This window comes from Schistocerca cancellata, chromosome 1, assembly GCF_023864275.1.
Source record: "Schistocerca cancellata isolate TAMUIC-IGC-003103 chromosome 1, iqSchCanc2.1, whole genome shotgun sequence".
NCBI classification, from domain to species: Eukaryota; Metazoa; Arthropoda; class Insecta; order Orthoptera; family Acrididae; genus Schistocerca; species Schistocerca cancellata.
In genome coordinates, this window is record NC_064626.1 from 215,672,364 (window position 1) to 215,687,566 (window position 15,203).

A 15,203-nucleotide genomic window follows, 5' to 3' on the forward strand; every position below is an offset into this window, starting at 1 on the left:
TTTGCATCATGATAATGTTAAATTACATGCGATCTTGAGTTGTTTCGGTCCAGTAAGCGGAAAAGAATGCGTGATAAAAATCACCGTGCTTGTGACATTCAAGTGCAATCCATCTCATTCTTGCCGCAGATTCTCCTTCGACATAGCTGCAAATGAATTCCAGTTTTTGGCCAATTGGCCATGTTGGTGGTAAAGAATAATCAAATTGTTGTAACCACTCCCTTGGGTGAATTTCATAGCTAGCATTACGAAAAATTTTTAATTTCCTTATTGTGAGAAAGTGTTTGTAACCAAAACCATAATTTTTCTGAACGGATGAGTTTTCTCTCATACTGTAACTTGCATTCCACTCATTGAGTCCCGCAAACGTATCGCGTTCACGAGCAAAGGGATTAGCATTTCCGAAATTAGTGCGTTCATTGTGATTTCCAATGTGATAATTATTGAACCTACTGGTATGTTTGCGCCACTTCCACACGTTTTACAACAGTCATCAACTGATTCTGTGTCCTTGAAACTTCGGTGTCAGTCTGTAATTGTAAAGGCTCTAACTTCTGTACTAATTCATCTATTTGCAATTCTTGTTGTGAAGTCTGTTGTCTCAACTCAACAATATCAACAGACTGTACATGGTCAAGTCTGGACTCAAGATTATTAATATCAAACTTGAGTTCCTCACGTACCTGATTTTCACCTGCTCTGATATTTTCTGGAATGTACAATTTAAATTTTCATTAATCTCATCCCTAGATACTTTGATCTTATTATTTATATCGTCACGAAACAATCTGAAGTTCCCTTCCTGTTTGCTACTAGATTCCTGGATTTCGTCATTTATCTCGTCATTAAATTGTTTAATCTCATCAACTTGGACTAGTATTAATTGTGCAACATTATTACTGAAAAGGGGAAGACAATCTCTCACAACAAACTCGGACTGTGTTATGGTATTTTGATCGTCTGAATTGCGTTTAGTTCCCTGCAGTTCATCATGCATTACTGGCAAATAATAGTCTGCACATTGATTATTCAGAGTATTGTTCGCAAATTCCCTGTCTTCTTTATTCTGAGAAGAATTTTCATCACCATGTCCGAAATTTTCCGAAACTTCGTTTGGAGCAACTTCTACTGTTTTGTGCGTTCCTGCCTGTGCTCTAGTTTTCACAGTCGTTTAGCAATAAAGAAGATGACACAAAATCCAAAACAACTGTATTAACACAAAACAGCTAGCATCATTGTTACAAAATACATAGTGAACTAAAAAACTGCTGAAATGAAAAGTTTTGAATTAAAGCGAAGCAGCGCGCTGGCAAAAAAAAAAAAAAAAAAAAAAAAAAAAATGCTCCGCAACAACTACTGACCAAGTACTACTGCATAAAATTTTGCAAATGCAGTAGCAAGACGAAGCATCTTTAACTGCGAAATCGTCCAACGATACGAAATCCTGGCAGGTGAAACTGTTTCGTAATTATTTTAAAAGGAACGTAGGGAAACTTGTGCGCTCCGATAATAATTAAATACAGAATTACTCTTCCTATAAATCATAAGAAATAAATTCTGTAGTATCTGACTGCGAGTTGTAAGATATTTTCATTTTCTAACGTTTCCTGAAAACTGTATCGCAATGCTCCTGTACGCAAGAGACAACTTACCTCGTCTTGCCGCTGCAACTGCGTTATCAGCAACATGCTAAAATATTTCAAAAGCAATACTGCGATCCATGCAGAGTTCAATGCATGGACATATATATATATATATATTTTGAATGATCAGGAGGGGTTTGGTTGACTAGCATTAAACGGAAAAAGCAAGTAGGTTTCTATTCGGATGACGACAGGGCTTCCTCCTCGAAGTTCTCCATGCACAAATTCGCTACCACCGGTGAGAGTGGGCTACCCATGGCGACTCCCTCCGTTTGTTCGTAGTATTCTCCATTAAAAAGAAAATACGTGGAAGTCAAGACATGCCTAAAAATGTGGGTAAATGCCTCATCACATCCGTAATTCCGTGGATTTTGTTAAACGCCTTGATAGCTTCAGGTTGGATGAGTCAGATATCATGGTGAGTTTTGACGTCGTTTCCTTGTTTACGAGGGTACCCCTGCGAGAGTCACTAGAATTGATTAATCAGAAGTTTGACGAGAAGACCACTGAACTTTTTAGGCATGTCTTGACTTCTACGTATTTTCGTTTTAATTGAGAATACTACGAACAAACGGAGGGAGTCGCCATGGGTAGCCCACTCTCACCGGTGGTAGCGAATTTGTACATGGAGAACTTCGAGGAGGAAGCCCTGTCGTCATCCGAATGGAAACCTGCTTGCTTTTTCCGTTACGTGGACGACACGTTCGTCATCTGGCCACATGGTATGGATAAACTCCTTGGCATCCTTACACATCTTAACTCCATACACCCCAACACCAAATTCACTATGGAGACTGAAACGGAGGGTAAATTACCTTTCCTTGGTCAAGAGAAGGGCTGAAGGCACCCTAGGTCATGGGGTGTAGCGGAAGACAACGCACACTGATCTGTATTTGCACGCAGACAGCTGCCACCACCCTTCACCAAGGAATGGGGTACTTAAAACTCTAGTACATAGGGCGCGCACTATCTCTGACGCAGAGAGTCTACCCCAGGAATTGGAACATCTGAGAGCTGTATTTAAAAAAAATGAGTACTCACAGTGGCAGATTCAACGTGCTCTCCGCCCAACCACTACAGCACAACCTGTGGAGATGGATGAAATCACGAGGGAGGAGGTAGGCACTGCGTTTATTCCATATACAGGCGCACTCTCGGGGAAAATCGCCCGCATTTTGAAGAAACACCGGGTCGGAACTGTGTTTTGTCCTCCGAATAGAACTCGTGCACTGGTGGGGAGCGCCAAAGACGACCTCGGTTTGAGGAAGGCCGGCGTGTACCAAATTCCGTGTCAATGTGGCAAGTCTTATATTGGTCAGACGATGCGTACCGTCGAGGATCGATGCCGTGAACACCAGAGGCACATTCGACTGATGTATCCGAGCAAATCGGCGGTGGCTGAACATTGTTTGTCGGAAAATCACGCTATGGAGTATGAACGCACGAGGATTCTGGTACAGACGTCGAGATACTGGGACAGCGTTGTTAGAGAGGCCATCGAAATTCGCACCAATGACGACCTTATAAACCGTGACTGTGGCTATAATCTTAGCAAGGCTTGGGAACCAGCGATTGGGTTAATCAAGAGTAAATCTAGCAAACGTATAGTTGTGACGACCACGGCGGACAGAGCCATCACTCCGACGTCATCTCAGACGCCGTCGCAATCTGTTCCACCGCGCGACTGTGTAGCGGGGCGCGGACAGCGGAGGGAGAGCGCCGCGGGCGGAGGGTATTTAAATGGGCCGCCGCCGCGACCGAACCCAGTTCCCTCTGAGCAGCCATAGCGTACGGATCTCCGTGCCGGCACGTTCACAGGAGCTCAGTCCGTCAGTTCACCTGATGATGCTGACATGTTGTAACGTCCCCTTAGCAAAATTAATGAATTACTGTGCTGATAACCCCTTACGCTATTTGAACGTACTCAGACATTTCGCTCTTTACTTATTCTGATCAACACTAAACTGACACACAATATTTTTAGCGCAACGCAATCTGACTTTCAAAAATCCCTACAAAAGAATGGCCCTGACTAACATTAACCTATACCTTTCACAAATCGCTTACCTCACCAAAAATCTTCGTTACTCGAACTACTGCAATACAGCGAGCACCACTACTGCCAGCTAAATAAAAGATTCAAACTACTGAAGGCACTAACTACTGACAGGCATAGTTAGCAAATGAAAGATTTTGATAGAGAACAAACAATGTACACTCCTGGAATTCGAAATAAGAACACTGTGAATTCATTGTCCCATTGACACATTCCTGGGGTCAGATACATCACATGATCACACTGACAGAACCACAGGCACATAGACACAGGCAACAGAGCATGCACAATGTCGGCACTAGTACAGTGTATATCCACCTTTCGCAGCAATGCAGGCTGCTATTCTCCGATGGAGATGATCGTAGAGATGCTGGATGTAGTCCTGTGGAACGGCTTGCCATGCCATTTCCACCTGGCGCCTCAGTTGGACCAGCGTTCGTGCTGGACGTGCAGACCGCGTGAGACGACGCTTCATCCAGTCCCAAACATGCTCAATGGGGGACAGATCCGGAGATCTTGCTGGCCAGGGTAGTTGACTTACACCTTCTAGAGCACGTTGGGTGGCACGGGATACATGCGGACGTGCATTGTCCTGTTGGAACAGCAAGTTCCCTTGCCGGTCTAGGAATGGTAGAACGATGGGTTCGATGACGGTTTGGATGTACCGTGCACTATTCAGTGTCCCCTCGACGATCACCAGTGGTGTACGGCCAGTGTAGGAGATCGCTCCCCACACCATGATGCCGGGTGTTGGCCCTGTGTGTCTCGGTCGTATGCAGTCCTCATTGTGGCGCTCTCCTGCACGGCGCCAAACACGCATACGACCATCATTGGCACCAAGGCAGAAGCGACTCTCATCGCTGAAGACGACACGTCTCCATTCGTCCCTCCATTCACGCCTGTCACGACACCACTGGAGGCGGGCTGCACGATGTTGGGGCGTGAGCGGAAGACGGCCTAACGGTGTGCGGGACCGTAGCCCAGCTTCATGGAGACGGTTGCGAATGGTCCTCGCCGATACCCCAGGAGCAACAGTGTCCCTAATTTGCTGGGAAGTGGCGGTGCGGTCCCCTACGGCACTGCGTAGGATCCTACGGTCTTGGCGTGCATCCGTGCGTCGCTGCGGTCCGGTCCCAGGTCGACGGGCACGTGCACCTTCCGCCGACCACTGGCGACAACATCGATGTACTGTGGAGACCTCACGCCCCACGTGTTGAGCAATTCGGCGGTACGTCCACCCGGCCTCCCGCATTCCCACTATACGCCCTCGCTCAAAGTCCGTCAACTGCACATACGGTTCACGTCCACGCTGTCACGGCATGCTACCAGTGCCATTCGACGGCCAACAACGCGGTTCCTGGTGTGTCCGCTGTGCCGTGCGTGTGATCATTGCTTGTACAGCCCTCTCGCAGTGTCCGGAGCAAGTATGGTGGGTCTGACACACCGGTGTCAATGTGTTCTTTTTTCCATTTCCAGGAGTGTATTTACCTAATAGTGTTCAAAAGTCATAATATATGTAGCAGTTCATGACATCCATTCGTACAAATGTACTGTTTCTGATGGACACACCTCCATATTATCCATTCTCAAAAATCCGCCATCTCACTTCCACACATCCACCACTGCTGGCGGCCCGCTTCCAACTGTGCAACGCTACGCGCTGTTAACATCCAGCTGCCCAACACTACAATGGCAGACAACAATGCAAACTAGCCACAGACTGCACACAGCACAGCTAGTGATTTTCATACAGAGCGCTACGTGGCGTTACCAATAAGAAAACCTAAACAGCCCACTTACAATGTATGATCGCCGAAATATTGTGCCCGTTGGACACTGTAGACAGACAGTACACCCGTGGATATTTTGATTAGTATATATATTATTTAAACACTGACGAAGTTTACACAGACTTTTAATTATTCCACAACATACTCATAAAAGATATTTCTGACCATAACAAAGGTACGAATATTATGCTCAATGTATGCATACACAAATCAGACAAAATCCCTCCAGCGCGCATGCAACCAACAACTGCGTGCAGCAATAAGGCAAATTAAAAAATCTTCAGTTAATACCAAAATATGCTCCGGCGCTACTAGCATGACCACGGCAGGCTGCGACCTGTCATGTCGCGCGGTTTCTCTCCAGCGCACGCTGCGTCCGACCACTTACGACGCCTCTCCACAACTGTTCGCTCTCTACAACTCGCGATAATATCTCAGACTCAGAGTCTGTATGCACACCACAGGAGAATCATTGGTCTACTTTGCAAAGAAGTATTAACTTCCAACTTTCAATAGTTTCAAAAAGTCGATCGCTCCACTGGGGACCCCTCCTCGTTAGTAGCTAACGCACCTGCCTAGTAAACAGAAGATCTGGCTGCGTTTCCCGCCTTTGGTAAAATTTTAGCTCGTTGGTTCAGTCTATATACATAAAACCAAAAAGATTCTGGTCGTATGTAAACTACGCCAGTCAAAAAAGTCGCAGTTCGCAATAACTGACGGAAAGCCATCGAGTATAACAGAAGTGATATCTGGAGTTCCTCATGTAAATGTTATAGGTCATCTGCTGTTACCGGCCAGCCGGTGTGGCCGAGCGGTTCTAGGCGCTTCAGTCTGGAACCGCGCGACCGCTACGGTCGCGGGTTCGAATCCTGCCTCGGGCATGGATGTGTGTGATGTCCTTAGGTTACTTTGGTTTAAGTAGTTCTAAGTTCTAGGGGACTGATGACCTCAGAAGTTAAGTCCCATAGTGCTCAGAGCCATTTGAGCCATTTTGCTGTTCCCGATCTACATTAAAGATTTAGGAGATAGTCTGAGCAGGCCTCTTGGATTGTTTCCAGATGATGCTGTGATTTACTGTCCTGTAAAGTCACCAGACGATCAAAACGAATCGCAAAATGATTTAGAGAAAATATCGGTACGGTGCAAAAAGTGGCAAATGACTCTAAATAATGAAAAGTGTGAAGTCATCAACATCATTACTAAAAGGAATGAGCTCAGTTTCGGTTACACGATAACTCACCAAATCTAAATGCAGTAAACTCAAGTAAATACCTACGACTTACAATTGCGAATAACTCAAAGTGAAACTACCACATAGATAATGTTGTGGGGAAAGCAAACCAAAGATTACGGTTTATTGCCAGGACACTTAGAAAATGTAAAAGGTCAACTAAAGAGACTGCATACACTACACATGTCAGCCCTCTTCTGGAGCATTGCTGAGCGGTTTTGGGTCCACATCAGATAGGACTGACGGAGGACATCGGAAAATTTCAAAGAAGGGCAGCTCGTTTTCTGTATTCACGAAATAGGGGAGAGAGAGCCACGGATGTGAAATACGAATTGTAGTGGCAGTCATTAAAACAAAGGCGTTTTTCGCTGCGGCAAGACCTGTCATGAAATTTCAATCACCAACTTCCTCCTCAGACTGAAAATGTTTGTTGACGCCCATCTACATAGGAAGAAATGACGATCACAATACTGGTAAAATATAAAAAATCAGAGCTCACACTGAAAGATTTTAGTGTTCGTTTTTCCCGCACGCTGTTCGAGAATGTAACGATAGGGAAGTAGCTTGAAGCTGGTCTGATGAGCCCTGTGCAAGGCACTTTAACTGTGAACTGCAGAGTAATCACGTAGATGTAGGTGCGATGTAGAGATATTGTATTGTTTGTTAACCGGGGGCCTAGAAACGACGGAGAGGCTCCGTCACCGCCGCAGCCGCAGTGGTCCACAACCCCACGACGACTACCGCAGTCCAATTCACCCCTTCGCCGCCCCACACCGAACCCAAGGTTACCGTGCGGTTCAGCCCCCGGTGGACCCCCCAGCGAACGTCTCACACCAGACGAGTGTAACCCCTACGTTTGCGTGGTAGAGTAATGGTGGCGTACACGTACGTGGAGAACTTGTTTGCGCAGCAATCACCGACATCGTGTAGTTGAGGCGGAATAACGGGAACCAGCCCGCTTTCGCCTAGGCAGATGGAAAACCGCCTAAAACCCATCCACGGACTGGCCGGCTCACCGGACCTCGCCACAAGTCCGCCGGGCAGATTCGTGCCGGGGACCAGGAGCTCCTTCCCAATCCTGAAAGCCGTACGTTAGACCGCAAGCTAACCGGGCGGGCGACGTAGAGTTAGTTGCTGGCCACGCACGTCTTGCTTGATGGCGTGCCTTATATGCACAATGGGAGAGAGCTGAGATGTCCTGTGGGGCCAGACAAGCACTCCCCTACACAGTAATATATGCTTTCCTGGCCGCTTGTTAACGTGTTGCATGTTGAGGGTCGTCTTGGAGTTTTCTGCCGATATTTAGGATAGACATAGTGTTTGGAAATTCCCGTTACAGACTTCTAGGACGTGTAGAGGGAAGTGGAGTAGATAATATTTTGATTAGAAGCTCCTGTCCGGAAACATATCGTTTCCGTTCTACGACTGTTTCTATGGTTCTCCACTTGTTACCTACAAAGGTATTTCGCTAAAGCGGAGGTAACCGTACTCCATTCGACTTTCTTCGTTGCTGTTGAAACATTGTCGTACTTCCGAACTCTGATGGCTTCTGTCACCATACAACCGTGGTAGTTCTTGCCCACTGAGAGAACCTGCGCGTCGGCTAATTTTGTTACGTGATCGGTCTCACACAGTACGTGCTCCGCCACTTTCGATTTCTCTATCTGTCTGTTTATGTTCGGTGATCCTTGTACTGATGGACTGTCTGGTCATTCAAGCGTAGGCTTCTCTGCATGTAAGTGGACGATCCTTCAGTACCAGGTTACCGACGTAAACGTCATTGCAGTTTGGGACAGAGGTGCTGGTGCTCATCAGTTATTATGTCTAGTGTCTAATTGGCGTGTTATTTGTGGCACGTCCATTGGCTCCAACAATCCGTGAAAATCCACAGCGATCCAGAATATCAACCTGTTGGGAATCAGAGCATCTGGCTCAGCCGACGTCGTTTTTCTCCGAATCGAGCCACTTGCGGTGCACTCTGGACATTGTAGCATGTGCAAAACCGAGTTTTCAGAATGAGATTTTCACTCTGCAGCGGAGTGTGCGCTGATATGAAACTTCCTGGCAGATTAAAACTGTGTGCCGGATCGAGACTCGAACTCGGGACCTTTGCCTTTCGCGGGCAAGTGCTCTACCATCTGAGCTACCGAAGCACGACTCACGTCCGGTCCTCACAGCTTTACTTCTGTCAGTATCTCGTCTCCTACCTTCCAAACTTTACAGAATCTCTCCTGCGAACCTTGCAGAACTAGCACTCCTGAAAGAAAGAATAAGGCGGAGACATGGCTTAGCCACATCCTAGGGGGTGTTTCCAGAATGAAATTTTCACTCTGCAGCGGAGTGTGCGCTGATATGAAACTTCCTGGCAGATTAAAACTGTGTGCCCGACCGAGACTCGAACTCGGGACCTTTGCCTTTCACGGGCAAGTGCTCTACCAACTGAGCTACCGAAGCACGACTCACGCCCGCTACTCACAGCTTTACTTCTGCCAGTATCTCGTCTCCTACCTTCCAAACTTTACAGAAGCTCTCCTGCGAACCTTGCAGAACTAGCACTCCTGAAAGAAAGGAGTCGTGCTTGGATAGCTCAGTTGGTAGAGCACTTGCCCGCGAAAGGCAAAGGTCCCGAGTTCGAGTCACAGTTTTAATCTTCCAGGAAGTTTCATATCAGCGCACACTCCGCTACAGAGTGAAAATCTCATTCTGGAAACATCCCCCAAGTTGTGTCTAAGCCATGTCTCCGCAATATTCTTTCTTTCAGGAGTGCTAGTTCTGCAAGGTTCGCAGGAGAGCTTCTATAAAGTTTCGAAGGTAGGAAACGAGATACTGGCAGAAGTAAAGCTGTGAGGAGGGGGCGTGAGACGTGCTTGGGTAGCTTATTTGGTAGAGCACTTGCCCGCGAAAGGCAATGGTCCCGAGTTCGAGTCTCGGTTCGGCACACAGTTTTAATCTGCCAGGAAGTTTCAAAACCGAGTTTTGTTTTGTTTTGTTCTGCTTTAGGGTGCAAAAAACAACTGGGGTCATACGAGCACAAGTCAAAACTATAGAACACGAACACAAAGACGAGTTAAGCGACTATGCGGCAGTCCCAATGGACAGAATAGGAGAGAGCTAAAAACAGACACGTGCAAAAAGGGCTAAAACACACCATGCAGAAATGGAGGTCCAAAACTAAAAATTAAATGGTCTTCGCCATGTTGCTCCGGTGGATAAAAACTAAAACGCGATCGACTGCCAGCTCGTCATTCGGTAAAACGGCTGATAAATCAGAAGGCAAACCCAAGCTCGAACGTAAATTGTTAAAAAAAGGGGCATTCCAGCAGGAAGTGATGGACAGTATCGATAGCTACGATGCCACGGCGTAGGTACAAGTTCTTAGGTTGGCACTACGACACCGACACCGACGACAGCGCCCTGTAGCCGGCGCTGTGCAGCTCTACGAGCGCCGCTCCAGATTCTAACTATTTGATTCAGAGTAGACGACCAAGCAACATTGTTTCTATTTCATAGTGGGCGAGCCACTACAGATTTTGCCTTTGTAACTTCTAGCCGTTGTTAGATTTGATTGATGTACAGCTTCGCACGTAAGTACTCAACTCAGCCAAAGTTAAGTGTTATCTGTTGTATATTTTCAAATAACTTCCGGGAATTCAGCCAGGTAACACTTTCAGCGACCGCCGATTTTCAAGGCAAACTGCAACGGACAGGCGGCGTACATGCGGTTTAAAACCTCGGTTCTCGGACTGATGCAGGAAAGATAACACACACACTGAACACTAGTGCCACCAAAGATGACCAAAGTCAAAGCTATCGATAGTGAGACTGTGAATTCGCAGGTGAGGTAGCATTGACTCTGTCCCTCTGTTTTTTGACAAGGGTGAGAGCCGGACTCCAAACAGAGTTTAAACAGAAACCTCCATTCCTGTTAGCGAGGTTGCTCGCTAATTTAATCTCAACTGCCTCCTTAATAACACTGTCCCAATAGCTGGACGTGCATGCCAATATCTCGGTGTTATTATATACCATGGGGTGACTAGTATCCAAGCAATGTTCGGCAATAGCAGATCTATTTGGCTGCTGTAATCGTGTGTGCCGTTTATGCTTAGTACATCGGTCCTCCACGGTCCTGATAGTTTGACCAATATATGCCATGCCGCAGCTACAAGGAATGCGATATACAGCCGCCTTACTCAGTCCAAGGTCATCCTTAACGGAACTCAAAAGTGCTCTAATTTTAGATGGAGTCCGGAAAACACATTTCGCAACGTATTTCCGTAAAATACGACCGATCTTGTTGGACGTGTTTCCTACGTAAGGCAAAAAGGCAGTAGACTTAGGTGTTGACTCAGAATTATCATCAATCGCCCGATGTACAGTTGGCCGATAGCGCAACGCACGTTCAATCTGTCTATCAATATAGCCATTTTGACGAAATGTAACCTCAAGATGGGACAGCTCAGCTGGCAAAGTCTCAGCGTCAGAAACGACATTTGCGCTGTGTACCAAGGTACGAAGTACCCCTCCACGCTGAGCCGGATGGTGACAACTATTAGCCTGTAAGTACAAGTCGGTGTGAGTACCTTTCCTGTAGACTGCATGTCCCAATGATCCATCATCCTTCCTCCTAACCAACACGCCAAGAAAGGGAAGGTAACCATCCTCTTCCACCTCCATCGTAAAACGAATGTTCGGGTTCAAATGGCTCTGAGCACTATGGGACTTAACATCTTAGGTCATCAGTCCCCTAGAACTTAGAACTACTTAAACCTAACTAACCTAAGGACATCACACACATCCATGCCCGAGGCAGGATTCGAACCTGCGACCTTAGAAGTCCTGCGGTTCCGGACTGCAGCGCCTAGAACCGCACGGCCACCGCGGCCGGCGAATGTTCGGGTGGATCGAGTTCAGATGTTCTAGAAAGACATTAAAATTCTCCCTACCATGAGGCCAAACATATCGGCGGTCGCTGAAAGTGTTACCTGATTGAATTCCCGAAAGTTATCTGAAAGTTGTGTACGCCAGGAGAAACTCAGGTCTCACATCTGTTGTATATGTTCATACACCAGTGAAAGAGCTAGAACCTATACGCAGTACCGAAGCATTCCACCCTTTTCCTGCTCCTACTCACTTCGCACATTCGGCCTACCCTCCAGTTTTCAGGAACAGACCCACGCTCCGCCTTCCAGGTGGGAAGCAAGAGGCGCAATGTGTACAAAGTGATGCTGTAGCGCTGCTTAGCAAATGGCGGTGACTAAAATGGCAGTCACTAATACGCAGCCGAGTTAAAATGACCTCCTCCAGGCGGGAGGTCCGAAAGGATGTCGTCCAAGGCGGTGGGAGAGGCTTAATGAGCCGAAGCTTATTCCCGTGAAGGGAGGACCATTGGCGATGCCGAAGGGACACCACCTCCTGACAGACGGCAGCGCAGAGATCATCGGAGGGAATAGGAACTCGCGGGCTGAGGTACGAGGACTGCAGCCTCGGCAGCAGCGTCAGTGGCCTCGTTTCCTGGCAGACCGACACGACCAGGGACCCACAGAAACATGGCACTGGCTCCACGAAGAGCGAGCAAGTGACAGTTTTCCTAGACCCGCTGCAATAAGCGATAGGCAGTGTACAGCGCACGTAGACTTTGAAAGACACTGACAAGGGGAGGCCACGACGTCTGGAACGCGCATTTACTGTAAACTTCGTACACTCGTAGTACTCCATGAGGACATCAAAATGTGTAAGCGGTAGCGCGTACTTCTCAAGCGTTACTGAGAAAATCACAAGATAATTTCGGTCGTCAAATATATATCTGTGCGTGGCTATATTAACCATGAAGCGGCTGCAGCCGAGTGGTGGCTAAATGGTTCAAATGGCTCTGAGCACTATGGGACTTAACATCTGTGGTCATCAGTCCCCTAGAACTTAGAACTACTTAAACCTAACGAACCTAAGGACATCACACACATCCATGCCCGAGGCAGGATTCGAACCTGCGACCGTAGCAGTCCCCCGGTTCCAGACTGAGCGCCTAGAACCGCTCGGTCACCGCGGCCGGCCGAGTGGTGGCGGCACGGTAGCTCAGCCTGTTCGGTCAGAGCGTTAGTTTTCCATTCTAATAAAAGAACTGAACGAACGGACCATCGAACAGACTGAACGGGTATCATCGGACGTCCGCCTTGAATAAATTCAACGAGTAATATACTCGTAGAACAATTTTTTTTTTTTTAAGAAGTGGTTGGCGTTCAAGTCGCTGGATCCCTGGATCGAGTTCAGTTCATCGGTTTTTTTTTCTTTTCAACACAGGCATTTTCTTTATTATTTATATTACAATTGATATAATGGGGAAAATACGTGTAATCGGATGAACTTTTATTAAATTTACAATGTTATTTGGCAGTCAACTAATTTTTATTATCACAAGTAATGTAATATTCATAACTATCGACTAGTAAATGGCCAAACGCATAAAGTGATACTGAAAATGTCTGGTTGTCCGTGATTTGAGAAATCCCTTATACCTGGAAGGAGCCCGAAACGACTTGTTACCTCCAAGTTTTGACCGGCACAGACGGCTTTCGAAAGATGTACAACTAATCGTCGCTTTCGACTTTACGAGTACAAGTTGCAGGATGGTATTTTTCGTAAAAAGATGGAAAACAAATGTTAAACGGCACCAGCTGCATTGAATAAATGCTATGTTTCCGCAAACGCAAGGTCTTTCGACGTTTACCGTGGAAAAACAAACCTCGTTAACATTTTCAAAAACCTCTCTTTCAGACGATAGTTTGGAAGCAAACCATGCATAACGCAGTATTTCCTTCAAAATCGGAGCTGATAATTGGTTATGCAGTATCGAGTGTATTTTAATAGCGTCTCCCAAGTAGCAATTTCTCGTTCTCTTTCGATTAAATACAAATAGTTTTAAAGACACGGACAATCATACATTTTCAGTATCACTTTATGCGTTTGGTCGTTTACTAGTCGATAGTTATGAATATTATATTATTTATGATAATGAAAATTAGTAGACTGCCAAATAACATTGATAATTTAATAAAAGTACATCCGATTACACGTATGTTTCCCATTATATCAACTGTAATATAAACAGTAAAGAAAGTGACTGTGTTGGAAATAAAAAAAAAAAAAAAACTGACGAGCGGAACTCGATCCAGGGATCCAGCGACTTGAACGTCAACCACTTCTTAAAAAAAAAAAAAAAAAAAAAAAAAGTTCTACGAGTATATTATTAGTTGAATTTATTCAGGGCGGACGTCCGATGATACCCGTTCAGTCTGTTCGATGGTGCGTTCGTTCAGTTCTTTTATTAGAATGGTAAACTAACGCTCTGACCGAACAGGCTGAGCTACCGTGCCGCCACCACTCGGCCGGCCGCGGTGGCCGAGCGGTTCTAGGCGCTCAGTCCGGAACCGTGGGACTGCTACGGTCGCAGGTTCGAATCCTGCCTCGGGCATGGATGTGTGTGATGTCCTTAGGTTAGTTAGGTTTAAGTAGTTCTAAGTTCTAGGGGACTGATGACCACAGATGTTAAGTCCCATAGTGCTCAGAGCCATTTGAACCATTTAGCCACCACTCGGCTGCAGCCGCTTCATGGTTAATATAGCCACGCACAGATATATATTTGACGACCGAAATTATCTTGCGATTTTCTTCGTAACGGTTGAGAAGTACGGGCTACTGCTTACACATTTTGTTGTCCTCATGGAGTACTACGAGTGTACGAAGTTTCCAGTAAATCCGCGATCCAAACGTCGTAGCCTCCCGTTGTGAGCGAGTCTGAGCAGAGCACGTAATTGGAAAGGCTGTGTCGCCGGATGTACTCCATGTCCTGAAGTCAGGCGAAGAGCTCGGCTGTAAATACTGAGGAGTGTGCCGGAAGCGATGTCGAAAGACACAGGTGCCAAGCCGAAGACACACCCCACCCAGTGTCTTCATGGTTTCGAATATGGAACTTCCCACGATCTGGTCGCCGTCAAATGTGCTGGTAACTCATTCCTGTCATGTAATTATGCACTTACTGGTAAAAGCAACATCACGCGACATACAGTGACCTACTCCATTCGCTGTGACGGCAAGGACCCTCTATCCGCCCCACAGCCAGCCAGCGAGGTGACACTGTGGTAACACAAAATGGTTCAAATGGCTCCAAGGGCTATGGGACTTAACACCTGAGGTCATCAGTCCCCTAGAACTTAGAACTACTTAAACCTAACTAACCTAAGGACATCACGCACATCCATGCCCGAGGCAGGATTCGAACCTGCGACCGTAGCAGCAGCGCGGTTCCAGACTGAAGGGCCTAGAACCGCTCGGTCACAGCGGCCGGCTTGTGGTAACACACTGGATTCGTGTGCAGGAGGACTCCAGTTGAAATCCTTGCCCCGACATCAATATCCTGGCAGAAAATCGTAAGAAATTTTGGTCTTATGGTCTTATGTCAAAGCGGTAGGTGGATCAAAACAAAACGT

General features: G+C 46.6%; 1 non-coding gene across 1 annotated transcript; it reads right to left on the reverse strand.

Annotated features, from left to right (window-relative positions):
* Positions 1-9,100: 9,100 nt before the first annotated feature.
* On the reverse strand, positions 9,101-9,175 carry Trnas-uga (transfer RNA serine (anticodon UGA)). The gene has a single exon. It is a non-coding gene; the product is annotated as a tRNA-Ser (tRNA).
* Between the last annotated feature and the right edge of the window lie 6,028 nt (positions 9,176-15,203).